This window comes from Talpa occidentalis, unplaced genomic scaffold (assembly GCF_014898055.3).
Source record: "Talpa occidentalis isolate TD23 unplaced genomic scaffold, MPIMG_talOcc4v2.1 talOcc4.12, whole genome shotgun sequence".
Classification (NCBI taxonomy): Eukaryota; Metazoa; Chordata; class Mammalia; order Eulipotyphla; family Talpidae; genus Talpa; species Talpa occidentalis.
This window is the reverse complement of record NW_023601212.1, coordinates 58647234-58662645: the sequence shown is the minus strand read 5'-3', so window position 1 is coordinate 58662645 and position 15412 is coordinate 58647234. Positions and strand designations below refer to the sequence as shown.

General features: G+C 46.2%; 1 long non-coding RNA gene across 1 annotated transcript; it reads left to right on the top strand.

Annotated features, from left to right (window-relative positions):
* The first annotated feature begins 4552 nt into the window (after window positions 1-4552).
* LOC119240069 (uncharacterized) lies at window positions 4553-15041 on the top strand. Its single transcript, XR_005124069.2, has 3 exons — window positions 4553-4794; window positions 10775-10859; window positions 14860-15041. It is a non-coding gene; the product is annotated as an uncharacterized LOC119240069 (long non-coding RNA).
* Window positions 15042-15412: the final 371 nt, after the last annotated feature.

Below are 15412 nucleotides of genomic sequence, written 5' to 3'. Positions count from 1 at the left end.
CCTTGAGAAGATGATAATGTGTTGCAAGAAGAGCTGAGCATGTCCAGTGATGCCGGCCCAGCTGGTGACCTCATTAGAACTGGGGGGAGGGGGAGGATCATTTTCTCTCTGTCCCAAGTCCTTGCTTTTCTCTCAGCAGATCCCTTTTCACTTTCCAAGGCCAAAGGAGTATTGGCATAATTTGTTCCCACAACTCAATTTAGTTTGGTTCAGTTCAGTTCAACAAATATTTATTGAATGAGGCAGCCCTGAGCTTGGGATGCAGACAGTACACATATGAGCCAGACACTGTTCTTGTTTTCTGGAGTTTATCATTTCTGTGGGGATGGAGATGGAATCAGCAGGTGTACACATGTCCATCCAACACACACACACACACACACATCCCTTCAAGGGTCATCTCCCTCTAAAACATATTGAGGGTGAACAGTTGCTACTGTTCTTAACCTTTCTCAAGGAGGCTTGCATAGGCCGCCTTTCTCTCCCAGCTGGAGAGGGAGGCTCACTCTGTTCTGTCCCTTTCTCCTCACAGTATATATAACTCAAGGCTGTGTGAGATTAACCAAAAGTCTAGAGTAATTGGACAATGGTACAGGTTAAACCAAAAAGATCCATTCAAAATCTACCCCTCACTTCCTGTGACTGTGACCTTATTTAGAAATAGGCATCCAAATGTACTCAAACTATCAAGTAAAGTTGAGGTCACACTGGCTTAGGGTGTTTCCTCATGTAATGGTTAACAGCCTTATAAGAAGAGGGAAATTTGCATACAGCAAGGAGAGTGCCAAGTGACCACAGATGCAGAGATGGAAGGGTCACAGCTGCAAGCTAAGGAATAGCCAGGAGTGCTGGCAACTCCCTGAAGGAGGAAGACGTGAGTTAGGATTCTCCCTTGCAGGTATTAGAGAGAGCACGGCCCTGACAACACATTGATTTTGGACTTTTTTCTCCCAGAATTGTGTGCCATAAATGTCTGTCACTTTAAGCCACCTGCTATGGCAGCCCTAGGAAAGGAATACAGATGGAATCACTCAAAGAATCGGAAAACGTAAGGCTGTAACCAAGTATAGCAGTTTCTCAAATACTGTTGTCTGTTCGATATGGTTTAGCTCTAACATTGATGAGAAAAAACAATCCCAGCCCAGGTTGAAAGAAACAATGCTTTTGTTATAGTCGCTTTGCTTAAAGTCTCAGTTCTAGGAACCTACCTATTAAGTGAAGACTTACTGTGCTACTTTTCATCTAGTTGAGTGAAGAAAATTACTCAAGGAGTTTAATCCTTCAATGGATCCCTTCCTAGCAGTCCCAGTCTCCCACCCTCCCCGCCCCCGCCCGTGTCCTCAGGGCTGTGTCTTTGTGAATATCCATCTTTGTTTATTAGGCTTTAGGCGGTTATCCACACATCCAATGCGGCCCACAGAGACCAGCTTCTCCCCATGACTTCTCAGCTTCTCCTGGCAGCTCCTACTTGACTTATTCTTTATAGAGAGACACTCTGGGTGAGCCATCAAGAGACCCTGCCTCTCGATGGTTGCAATGGGGGCCCTCCAGGGTCCACTGCAGACCACTTCATATTTCCTAGTTGCCCATGGTACACACACACACACACACACACATACACACAGTCAGTAATGCTCAGAGCTCCTGAGTTCTCTCAACTAGGGGTGGAAAACTCTGGGCTTTGGATTCTGATGGAAACACACACACATCGTGCTGCCTCTTGGCTGGAGCCCTGTACTGCTCACCATGTGGCAAATGCATAAAAACAAAAAAATAGTGACAGATTTGGAATGTGAGACCTTTGAAGTACAAACCTGCCAGGCTTTAGTCTATATTCAGGCTGCATATTTCTTCCACTTGGCAGACTCATGAGCTGAGCAGATGCCTGGGTCGGGCATGATTGAGAAGCGGGTGATCCTATTATTTGACTTAGTGACCTGGGAATGGAGAGAATTGAGAATAATTTCCCCCATTTTTTATAGTGTAATTTCTGTTTCCATCTCCTCCTCAGAGACGGGGCCACACTCATGTCACTGGTCACAGGATGGCATCGTCCTACAGGTAGTTTTCTCAACAGTCTAGACAATCTGAACTGCAGAAGCAGAGGAGGGAGCCACAGGCCTGATGGTGGCAAGCTGGAACCCCCACAACTCTGTGCTAAGACACCAAGGCCATTCCACCTCCACCCTGCAACGCTGCTCTGTCTAAATAGCTCATTTTCTCTCCGGGGCCTTTTTGCAAATCTGCTGTTTATCTTGCTCTTTCTCTCTCCCACCTGTTGACTGGCGTTTTCCATCCACCTGCTGGGGTCTTCACTCCGCCACCCACAGATTTCCTCGCTGGCACTTGCTGCCTACTCAGTAACTCTTGATACCAGATAATTTGGTTTTTGATTGTAGGACATCTGATGGATTTAAAGATGTCAGTTTATTGCTGTCTAGATTACTGTTGACACCTTCTTAGTATCACTGTGGTTTAGGGGCACTGCCTGTCCTGCCACATCCCCTAAAGTCCTCTAGGGGAGCCCTTAGGGCTTCCAGGATGGAGCTCCCCAGAAGGGGCTCTCTTGTCCCGACCATACTCACAAGCACGGACTCATGCTGAGGATTTGCCCCAAAGTCCGGCTTTCACAAGCTGATTTTCTTTTCTCTTGTTATTAAATTTAAGATAACAGATCCTGAGTGAACCAGGAAAATAACAAAAGGTTCATGGAACGTTTTCTGGGCTTTGGTCCAGTTCCTTTTTGGTTTAATGAAAGTGTTTGTATGGGGAAAAGGGTGGAGGGTGGGTGGGTGTTGTGAGGACTGTGAGGAAAGGGAAGTTCTGCTTATCGCTGGACAGGGGGGTTGCAGGGGGTGGGGGGGTGGCGGTGGGAGGAGCTGTCACCAGATTCCACCTGCTGAAGGCCCTACACGAAATATTACTATTTTGAAAATGGTTTTCTTTAGGGCTTTGTTTAAAACTCTCTGTCTCTCAGCACTCTCATTATGTAATAAAGACAAAAATGGCTAACTTAATGCGATTGTTATGAAGAAGGAAAAAGTATGTATTATCTATAATATGTAATTATTACATATAATATATATACTTTGTCTTTTTCTATCCATATCTATCTAAATATGTATGCATAAACAGTATCTGACACCTGATAAATGCTAAGTAAATGTTTTTTTATTATCCTGGTTATGATTGTGTAGGGAACACAGCCCTAGAGACACAGACCCTCAGGCTCCACAACATAGTTACTGCAGTGTGCATACTTTAATTATTCAATATACATTATTATAACTTACTTACATTGACCTTACATTTTTTTAAAAGATTTATTTATTTATTTATACAAGCACTGGGTACAGTCAGAAGCGTGGTAGGGTGAGAGAATTCCCCACAGACAGAGCGGGGAACAGAACAGGCAGACCAACAGAAATACACTGCTGAGGGGAGCAGCGGGGCGTGGCAGGAGAGGTCTGCGCACCATGTGGGACCCTCACCAGCGGCTGGGGATCAAACTGGTGCTGCAGAGGCTGCGGGCAGCTTTGCAGCCCAGCTCTCAACTGCTGTGCCATCAGGGGAGGCCCGACCTTACATTTTTATCATATTATTTTTTTATTATCAATTAGGTGTTATCTTTGAGCCTACACATTCTCATTTCGATGCAATAGAAAACTGCAACTCTGCTTCTTTCACAGTGTCAAATAAGATGAAAAGGGGGGTGCATGGCAGTGACTGGGCAAATGCACAACCACCTGCTCCTCCCCAGATAGTGGTGGGCAATAACTAGCTGCATGGACACCAGCCTTTTCTGCTGCCAGTCCCCACCCCCTCCACATCTGCACTCTTCTGTCCTCAAGGGAGTCCTCTAATACCATCAGAGCTAGTGATCTACCAGTGCTGGCAAGCTGCTGCCATCAGCCCTAGAACTTTCAACTTTCAGCCCTGGATCTGTTTTCCACTAGTTGTGTCAATTTGAGTCACCTTATCGTTCTCCAACTGGTGGACTTGATTGAACCAGATGACATGTGAACTCTACCAACTTGAATACTGTGTGATTCTAAGGTTCAAAGGAACAAACATGTTGGAAGACAAATGCTGAGAATGGCTTTCTTGAATTTTTGAGAAAACTAGTGTTTTCTCTAGTCCCCAGGAGTGACACTGAGACCACCATTCAGGATGAACAAGCTCCATGAGCAGACACACATGTAAACCAGGAAAGCATGTGATTCCCAGGGCTAGATCTATGACCAGTGGGTCACCAAAAGCTCTGGCCACACAATGAGACACAAAGACAACTGGCAATGACTCATCACAGAGCAGCAGATGACAAACTGGGAGACGTGCAGTATGTGAGGAGAAATGACCCTTTGTGAAAATGTAACTGGTGGCTAAAGCCATCGACTGTTGCAGGTGGTGCCCCTGGAGGGGGTTACTGGTGAGAATAGATAGCCCCAGGGAAAATGCTAAAAAGTATCGAATTTTGGGAGTGGAGTGACTAATAAGAATATAAGGGACTGCAGTAGCTGGGCGGATGCATTCAGCCTTCTGGAGTCAAGGTTTTTAGATCTTCAGCATTTGGGGGGAGGCAGATTGTGGACCCCCACTGCGCCAATCTTCCAAAAGGTTGTGTGGGCCTCTGAAGGTGGAGGCCTCCCCCAGCCGACCTTGGGGAGGAAAAGTTCAGAGATTTTGCAATTAGCCAAGTGACTGAAACTATTTCCGCTTTTGCTGCTGTTGTAGCCTGGCAGGGAAGGCAAAGACCTGGAGCTGGAGCCAGAGCTGGGTGCCTCACTGTGCTGCGTAAGTATGGCTCTTTTTAGGGTTGTTCAGCTGCTGTGGCTGCTGTCTTGAGTGTCGCTTGTCTGGGGCTGTACTGGGGTGTCCTAGCAGCTCCAGGAGCATGTCCTGTTGTGTCTTCTGTTGTCTTCATGAGTTGGAACCTGAACTATAGTCTGGCTGCCACGTGCTCCTGGTTGACAGAGGCAGGAAGATGCCATCTTGGACACATGGCCTTTTGTTCAGGAGAGGACACTGCTTTGGGTGAGGTAAAGGCCATTTTTAGTCTCAATAACTCCTTTATTTTTCACTGGTTTGTTAATAAATCCCATTATTAGTCTTGCAATTGCGCACGTGGTTAAAAAACTCAGGCAGTGACTGATAAACTATTTGGGCAGTGTCCTTTGTCAGTTTTAGTGCTCCTTGCTGCCCTGTATCAAAATGAGATAGCTTAAATTCTGGCTAGTGGGAGCACAGGCATGCTCTGGTAGATTTCCCTGAAGGATCTCTGGCCTAGGACATTGGATGTGGTCACTGTGCCAGGTGGACTTGTCACTCCCCTTCTTTGGAACTTGGTGCTCTCACCTGCAAAATGGAACACTCAGTGGGTGGAAAAGATCAGTTCTGAAGCTCTTTCTAGCCCTGACATTCTATAAGTTCATTATTTCCTTTCTTCTCGAGACTTCTGGCCAGCAGCCCAGACTAGAGCTGGTCTTTGTGTAGGATTCTTTTACCTACTTTCTCCCCAAACCTTTTCATTCATCTTCATTCTTTGGTACAGGACAAATGTATGCTCTCAGCTACTTAGGAAACTCCCTCCATTTTTCTTCTTAAGTATTTAAATAAATGAAATCTAGTATGTACAGTGATTAGCATAATGCCTGGCTCATAATAATGTTTACACATGTAGATGAATATATATACATATATATACTCCTAGTATATGTCTTCCTCTGACTTTTTCCTCTAACCTAAATATCTGTGCTATTTAAAATACTTTTTATTTTTAAAAACTCAGAACCACTTAGCTTGTTCTTAGCAACAAAAAGATTTTTTTTTTTTTTTAAAAAGCAGCTTGCACATTCAAGTTTACAGCACAGTGAGCCCCAGACGCTTGGAGGCCCCAGCACCATATCAGATTCTGGGGATGGAAGACCTCTGTCTTTAGACTTGACAAAGGCCTCATGTACATGTGTTTTCTGGAGAGGCAGCCCTGGCTCAATTCAGATGGGGTGTCAAAAGTGGGGGTGCTGATGCAGAAGGGATGGCTTGCCTGTGAGGCCAAAGAAATTCCAAATCTGATTTTGAGCTGTTGAGTTAACACTTTCCAAGAGTGCTATTCCATGTGAGAAAATATAGCTCTGTCTCAGATGGGGCTTGAGCTTGCTTCTTGGAATTTGGGCTGCCCTCAAATTTGTAAAAAAAAAAAAAAAAAAGAAAAAAGAAAGATCTGTGACAGTGAGGGAAACAGGATGGCTTTATAGACCATTTCTGAGGCCCTTGCCTCCCAAGATACCAAGATACAAAGACCTGCAGCCTAACATACGGTACTCAGAAAACTCTAATTAATGAGGAGCCCAGGGTAAAGATCCTTGTTCTCATTTTTTGGAAGGGGAAAGGCAAACTCAAGAGGGTATAAACAGATGATGAAAAGGAAGCTGATGGACTGGAAGGAGAGTGGCATCACTGCCTGGACTAAGATTAGAACCTGTGCTCTGTGAGGTGGCTGTGTGTGGCTTCCAGAAGTCCCACAGACTGGTTCCTGGGCAGAGTAGGAAGACTAGGAAATAAACTAGGCTAAACCCAACTAGCCTGACTTGCTCCTTCAGACCACCCAGAGAGCCTTGGCATTTGTATTTCTTCTAACTGTGCAAGTTTTTTTTTGCTTATGAGCAGAAAGATAAGAAAATACTGTGACAGGGCAAACCCAGAACTTTTACTCTGACAGCTGACATAGCGAGGGATGGCGCCCTTGAATGGTCCTCACAGTGTTGGGTCTTCTACCTCCTCCACATCTAAGTCTTGGAATCTTATGACACTTTGGCTTCCCGAAGAGAACAAGTCAAGAGGGGGTGGTGGAGAAGCTGGGGAAAATGGGAATACACAGCACTAGGAATAGCCTGAGAGGCAAGAGGACAGAAGTCCAAAAAGGAAAAGTATAAAAATAGAAGAGAGAAGGAGATGACTCTTTACTTAAGACTGATAGATTAAAAAGACGGAAAGAGATACAGGGAGTGAATATTAAAGTCTTTCTAGAAAAGCCAACCATGAAGCCAAAGTGCCCATGGGTGCTGGCAACGCCTCTCTGAAAATTAGAAAAATGTTCCTTTGGCCACTCTGGTGCCTCTGGCAAAATTTGTTCCATATTTGTGGCACTTGAGCTAAACTAGTGGCCGACCCTTGCATTAAAGGGTAATAACTTCTAAGGCTGATCCAGATTGCTCTTGCCAGCAGGGACTCAGAGACAGCAGCCCTGTGGCTGAAGGATTAGCAGGGGTCCCAGCAAGCCAGCCTGAGGGGGAGGGGGTGGGGAAGGAAAGGAGGAAGCAAGGAGGAAAAGAAAGGTTAGGAGGTAGGAGATCAGATAAAGGGCCAGTTGTGTGTCACTCCTTCCTTCATTTTTTCACTGGCCCAGGAATTGATGAACTTCCTTCATACTTCCATCACCTTATAACAGAAGTCATTATCTCGGTGGCTCTTCATGCTAACCCCACAGTACAAACATTATTTTCTGTATTTTACAGATGAAGAAATAGGAGCTCAGAGTACATTTCTTAAGGTAGAAAAGGGAAGGTTTAAATTCTGTTCTGCCTGACTCAAAACCTTATTGCTTGCAGTAAAACATGCTATGAGAGGACTAAAAATGACGAGGAAATAAAATATGCTTTCAAGTGACAATATTTATTGAACATGTTTGCAAGAACCAGGTGCTGTTGTAGGTTTTGGAGGTACAGCTCAGGCAGAGGCCCTGTGCTCTTGAAGCACAGTGAGTACAATGGGAGGAACAGAATAACCAACAGAAGGTGGACTCTGAGCTGTCAGCTGGTGTTAGGAGTACAGGCGACACCTTGAGAGGGGGTGTCAGGAAAACCCTGAGGGCACAAGATCAGGCCCTTGCTGACAGATGCAGAGCCAATGGCTATTGAATTTTCACTGTATTTTCAACTCCGTTCTTGAAACTTCTTTAGGATCGATTCCCCCAAAAGTGTTCAGATAGGCATCTCTGAGAGGGCCAGAGAGAGCTCTCTCTCATACGTGTCACCTTGGGATGTGGAGCTAAGGTCAGTTGGGACCCTGTGGCTCTCAGATCTCAGTGAAAACTGTTCCCATAACCTTTAAAAATGTAGATTACCTAGACTTTTAGGATCATCACTTAGGGGAAAAAACACTTTTTTTTTAAAAAAAGATTTATTGCCTCTGCAGCGCCAGTTCCATCCCTGGCCACCGGCGAGGGTCCCACATGGCATGCAGACCTCTCCTGCCGCCCGCTGCTCCCCTCAGCAGTGTATTTTGTCAGTCTGCCTGCTCTGTTCCCTGCTCTGGTGAATTCTCTCACCCTCCCGCGCTTCTGATTATACCCAGTGCTTGTATAAATAAATAAAATAAATCTTTAAAATAAAAAAAATTATTTATTCATGCATACAAGAACCAGGGTACAGGCCAGATGTGTGGGAGGGTGAGAGGATTCACCAGAGACAGAGCAGGGAACAAAACAGGCAGACTGACAGAAATGCACTGCTGAGGGGAGCAGCAGGCAAGACAGGAGTGGTCTGCGGCGCCATGTGGGTTGCTCCGCGGCCGGCGGGGATTGAACCCGTGCTACAGAGGCTGTGGACAGCTTCACAGTGCTGTGCTCAACTGCCCGCGGAGGCCCCCCCCCCACCAAAAAAAAAACACTTAAAAAAAATTCATTATTATTTATTTATACATCAAGAACTGGAGTGCAGGCCAGAGGTGAGAGGATTCACCAGAGACAGAGTGGAGAGCGTAACAGGTGGACTGACTGAAATGCACTGCTGAGGGCAGCAGCAGGTGAGACAGGAGAGGTCTGTTGTGCCATGTGGGTAGCTCCCTGGCTCGGGATCAAACTCGTGCTGCAGTGGCTGAGATTTAACCCCTTGTGGCCACCAGGGAGGCCCCCAAACACTTTTTTTTTTTTTTTAATCAGAGAAACCTACTGGAAGGCAGAGAAAACATACAATGACAACATTCTATCACATGAAGTCACCCTCTCCTCATCATGAGCACCCCCTACTCTATCTTTGGATAAGACAGACTCCTATCCTGTCCCTTAGGGATAGGGTGTAGCCCTCAAGTTTTCCCTCTTACTATAGAACTTCCAGCCATGTAAATTTTCTATACACATAGCATTAAACTTGGTCTTTTTCTGCTTTTAATCTGTCTGATGTTAATTTGTTTGATTGGCCTGAAGATTGGGGAACTTTTCCTTGTACCTATACACTCCCACCCATTATTTCATTTGGTGGCTACAAAACCATGTCAAGGGAATCATAATTATGCCCCCCCCCCTTCTCTGAGGAGGGAATTGAAACATGGGGAGATAAGTGATCAGCCAGAGGCCTCACATCTTAAATATGGGTTAGCAGAAGTTAAACCCAGGTCTGTCCACCCCCACTCCCACCATGTCCAGGGTCTTTTCTTCCTCAGACTATGGAGGGCCCCAGAGTCAGGGCCTGGTCAGTTTTATGCAGTCAAGGTCACAGATCCCATCACATTCAGCCAAGCAGGTGCCAAGGGGCAGGTGCTAAACCCAGGATATTTATTCAAGCCAGGGGGCGGGGGTTAAGGAAAATATGTGTGTATTCAAAAATGTTCACCTAGTAATAACTGGCTTGCATAGAGCACTCACTGTGCTGCAGGCATTGTTCTAGAGCTTTCCATGAATTAACTCAACCTGTACAGCCACCTTATGATGTAGGTGTGATTATTTTATTCCCAATTTATACATGAAGGACCCGAACCCAGGCAGGTGTCGCGGTGTGAGAAGGAGCTTTTACTCCTACTTTCCACAGGACTGTGAGGAGAGAGAGGTGTAAGTGAGGCTGTCAGCTGTGGGGAGGCTTCAGCCCTCAAGTCATGCTGAGAAACAAAGGGTGGAGGATCAAAGAATGGTGACAAGAAGCCAGAATGCTGCACCCCCTTTTCTGCTGATAAGGAACACAGGACACTGGGAGCAGGGAGGAGGCTGTCTCTGGAATAGAGCTCCCTCAGGGGGATGGGCTCAGGGAGGAAAGGGATGGGGGATGGGGGTGGAATTTGAAGTTCCCCTATGGCCAGCATGAAGAATAGGCCCAAGTTTTCCTACTCAGAAATCAGAGGAAATGAGTACTTCCAGAACAAAATGAGAGTAAATTTTGAGGGAAGGAAACTCATGCCTTGGGGCAGCCAGGAGAGAAAGAGTCAAGGGCAGAGGGCAGGTTTGGCACCCCAGACTATGGCATAGTCTGGAGGATCCAAGAAAAGGATCCCCATACTCCCCCTGTCTATAGGAATGGAAGTGGGGGGTGACTCTCTCTCATCTAATCCTTTGCTGCATTGAAGGGAGACATCTGCTTTGCTCTTGCTAATTTAGTGTGGGAAGCCTGGTGGGCTCTCGGGTGTAGATAGTGATTCCCTCTGGCTGGCTGGCAGGCTGGCTGGGGAGCCAGAGGCCTGGTGCTTCCCTCTTTGGCTAGCATTTCATCAGCCAGAGCCTGCCCTCCCTAGGTAGATTGCAGCTGGCCAGGTTCCCAATGCAGGAGGCACTGGGCAGGAGGAAGGGTAGGGGTCCTGCCTCAGCCAGAGACACTGAACTTGCTCACACAATTTCTGGGCAGCAGCCTCCTTAAATGGGAGGACTCTACTCAGTGCCCTCCGAGCCAGCTGCGCTCAGATAGGAACAGAGGGTGTCGGAGGTGTTTGGAGGAGCTGTTCTGGGCTGGGCAATCTGGGGGGAGGGGAGGAGCAGATTTTTCAAGTCCTTGAGATTGCTATCCTCACCCAGGTGGACACTCCACAAGAAGGCAGCAGAACCCTGTGATGCCAGGGGTCATGGTCCAGCATCTCCCTTTCCACCTGGAAGAGCACAGGTAACCACGCAGGCTGCATGACAAAGGGGTTCTCTGAGCATGTCCTCCCCAGTCCTCCACATCCCACCATGCTCTATACAGACACAGCAATGGCTGCCCTATTGTCCCATTGGCTCCTCTCTCTGCACTCTCTGGACCTCATCAGTGAGAAGCAGATTGACAGATTGATGGAGATGGGGATGTTTATCTTTCCTCCCCACATTGTCAGTCATCTCCCAGCCTGCTCTGCTCTCACACCCCAAGCACCCACTCTTCATAGGTTCCCAGTGAGGTGCTTCTCACCCAGCTGGAGTTATTTCCCTAAGAGGAATGCGAATTTTCCCTGCAGTTTTAGAAGATTCTGAAGAAGCCAACTTGACAAATACCTGCCGTAAATAAACTTAAGCAAAAGAAAATTGATCAACTCACCCAACTGAGGTTCAGGGCTGGCTGGAACTTGGGGCCCAAACATTGCATGGTCTCTCCCCATCTTTGGTTCTGTTTCCTGCTGGGTATTGGCATCATTGTTTTTAATAGTGTGTGGGATTCCTCCATAAGGTCAGGGAAGATGCTATGGTCAACTCCAGGCTTACATGGTCCTTGTTTGACCACCTCATCAGAAAGACCACTTCTTTCCTATTTCCAAGAAAGCTTCTGATTAGCTTCTGATCTGAGCCTGACCCTGCATCCATCACTATATCTGGAGGAATGGGAAACTTGGATGTGGCAGGCCTAGGTCGAGTCCAGGCTAGTGTCTGGGGTAGGGAATGGATAGGTTCTGGCTCCAGAAAAAGGAGAATGGGGTGGGGGAAAGGCATTCAACAGACCCTGCAGTCCACCACAGGGTGTATGCTGTCTCATGGCACCAGAGTAGGAGAGAGATTTGGGATGGGCTCCCTTCCCACTCATTGCACTCATCTGGCAGATTCTGGCTTTTCAGTGGATTGCTAGAGCTTAGAATTATCCAATTGTCCACTTATTCTCTAGCTCAGGAAAGCCCCCGCCTACAGGGAAAAGCTTTCTTTTTGGCTCCTTCTATCCACTGGTGTTCCCAAAACTTTGAGGGCTGCTTCCTCTTGCTCCCTCCCCCAATCAGTGCCCCTGAAACTCTTGCCTTCCTGTCTGTGTGGTGGTCAGCTGGCTCTACATGGCTCTTCCCAGACAATACCCACATTTGCAGTGGGGTTGCCAAGCCTGCCCAGTGAGACTGAGATGAGCCCAGGCCCAGCCTAGGAGTTCAGGGCCTTCCCTTCCTCCTTGCGAGGGTGTATTACATTAACCTCATGGTCATCTTTAAGAATTCCTCCTCCACTTGACAGAAAATAAGCTCCAGATCTTGAGATCATTCTTTGTAAACAAATCCCTCATCCATGAGGCCAATACAATTGTGTGTTACATCTAATAGTACTGGATCACACTTCCAGCCTCCTATAGACACCACCGCAGTCGCTGTATACATTTTATTTGAAGTGTCATATGGAATTGCATATGCCCTCCAGATGATATGAGACTGCAGCATGGCACCTGCCAAAGAGGACTTGAGAGTCAAATAGATATGCATTTAATGGATGTGTGGCCTCTATGAAGTCACTTAAAGTTTAAGTGACTTAACATTTAAGTCTCAGTTTTCCCCATTCGCAAATTGAAAGGGAATAGAAGTTTCACACTGCTCACTCTCACCTCCAAGCCTGCACTGGCTGTGCCTTCTACCTTTCTTCTCTGCTCTGTCCTGAGCTAACTTCTCCTTCTTCAGCTTAGATGCTGCACTCCTTAGAAAGTTCCTCTGTCCTCAGGGATTAGGTTGTCTTCTCTGTGTGCCCATTTATTACATTGCTTTTGTCCTTGTCTCAGCACTTTTCTTGGAACTATATGGTCTTGCCTGCCCTCTCCCTCCTTCTCTCTCTTTGAGGAATGGAAACTCCCAGGGCAGGGACCACGACTTGTTAATCATCACATACCATCTTTTTCCTGTTCCATTCCCTTTTGAGTGAAAGAAAATCAGAAAAATTTAGCCAAATTAGGTGGAGAATTCACAAATCTGGAATTCTGAAGAATTTTCAATAGTTCAAGAGCGCTTATCAGCTGAGTAAATGGCAGAAATTCAGCCCATCAGATCCTTAGCTCTATCCCAGCCCTGTGTTAGGCACGAGGCGGTGAATTATCTGCTTTTGGTACAGAAATCAAATGATGTGTTTTCTGAACTGATGTTAAATTCCAATAGTTTCCAACTTCGAGAGATTTACAGTCAGTTATATATATGTAAAGCTACCCAAATCATCAAGAGTATTAGTTTTCTTAGAGGATTCTCAGCACTAATAGCAATTTCCACAGCTGTTTTGGCATCCTTGGTTATAAATAATTTATTTAAAAGCTCAGCTACATATAAATTTATTATAACAAAATAGGCACTTTCCTATAAACAAAATATAATGATATCTATGGTGCTATATTTTATTTATTTCAGATTCTATTGCTTTTACATATATATGTATACATACACAAACTTGCATTTATTATATAAAGTAAATAAAAATGTAAGCTCCAAGGTCAGATGGTATGTGTTTCAGCTCCACTCATGCTATTAGCTGTGTGATCTTGGCCAAGTCATTGCATCCCAGTGAGCCTCAGTTTCCTAGTCTATAAAGCAGCAATAGTTGCATCTGTATTATAGAGTTATTGTATGGATTAAATGAACTAATACACATAAGGTCTTGAAATAGTTCCTGCTGCCTGGTAAAAATGCTATAAAGGCTAGCTATCATTATTTGCTAGGGGTGAATCAAACATAAAGAAAGCATTTGGATAAGATTACCTTTAAATTCCCTGCAAAGCCTGTGGTTCTATGTGTCTCTATCATTCCAAGCCCTCAGCATTCCTATTCAGTAGGGAGGGGGCAGCATTATCCACATTTTACAAACAGTGAAATTGAGCCATAAAGAAGCAAAATGTCCAGTAAGCAAGTGGCAGTCTCAAACTAGAGATCAACTTTGTCGATGTAAGTACTAGGACTCTTTCCGAGAGGCTGTGAAACTGTACATTTAAAAAGCAGTGTAAGACATCCCTCAGGAGCCTGTGAGAAGTGACCCCTGATGGCCCTCCTCTGGTGCAGTTCTTCATGGATGCCCAACAAGGACACCTCTCTCTCCATCTCTGAGATGATCTCAGGCCATGAGTTCCAAGATATTTTTCTTACCAGCTTTCAAAAAAGTAATATTAGGCTACTAGATGAGGTGCTGGCTAAATACTCTCTCCTTAGCTCCCTATATTCATTCACTGTGTCTTTAAGCGCTCCCTTCCTGTGCTGCCCTGGGGTACACATAGCTCCTCTGCCTGCAGAGTCTGACTCTTTGGTGGATATATTTCTGCTCATCCAGGACCTTAAACCACTTGGGAACCCCATCTCTGATTTCCTTCCAAACTATTCTCTTCCCAATCTCTCTCCCCATCCCGTTCTACCCTTTACTTCTCCTGCAATCCTAGGGATTACAGATTTGCAAAGCTCCCATATTACCCTTATCTTCTGCCTCTTTCTCTCTTTCTATTTGGTTTGATCAGAGAAAAGAGTCAGGCAGTACAGAGGACTGTGCAGAAGCAGCCCCAGCAGTTCCTAGACACCGGGGTATTCCTGTGTCAGGGTCTGGGCTGTGCAAGAGGACTCAGGATGCTTTTCTTTTCTGTCCACTAGGGGGCTGTTTGCAGGGGGATGGAAAAACCAGAGGCTTTAAAAAAAATATCATGCTGCTGAAATTTCAGCAAGAGGGGAAAAGAGAGAGCGCGTGAGAGAGAGGGAGAGAGAGAGAGAGACAGCAAAGCAGTCCCAGGCTTCCTAGTCTCTTTAACGTCAGAGGCAGGAACCGACTGTGCCAAGGCTGTTGGCTCAACACGCAGAGACAGAGAAAGGCGCAGATACAGAGTGCGAGAAGAGGGGTCCTCTCTGACCCAAGAAATTACCACTAGTGGAGTAAAGCCACCTGACTTTTTGATCTTATTTTGGTTGCCTTCTGTTTCTCTTTCACTCCAGCCCTGCCAGCTTGGCTTTCATTTCTTTCGTGGATCCTCCTTGCTTCCTGCCAGGAAAGGAGAAAGGGAAGAGAAGGGATAGAGGTGGGCTCTCTAGGTGAGCGCATCAGCTGGCCCCAGCCCGCACAGACAAGAATTCTCTTCGCAGGAAGCTCCTCTCTTTCCCGCTGCCGCCCACCCCCAGCTCGGTAAGTCCAGCGCACTTGCTCCTTGGATTTCCTTGCTAGCGTGATTTCAGCACCACGGAGAGCTCTGCGATGCCTTTTGGTTCCTGTGTGTTCCTGCAAGGCATTTGGCACTAAGGTTACATCTATCTCTGCTGCCAGTTGAGTCGGGTTCTGCGTAGGGCAAAAAAAAAAGGCACAAAACTATGTCCACCGAATTAAAAGGTGATGTGGACTCTGGTCTTACCGGTGTGTATGTGTGTGTACGTGTGTTTGCATGTGTGCGTGCGTGTGTGTGCTGCATGAGACAGGTGAAGTCTGAGCTAAATTGCCAGTGGGTTTCTGTGTGTCTCTGGGTAGGGTTGTTCTTTTTCTATGTAGATGAGAGGG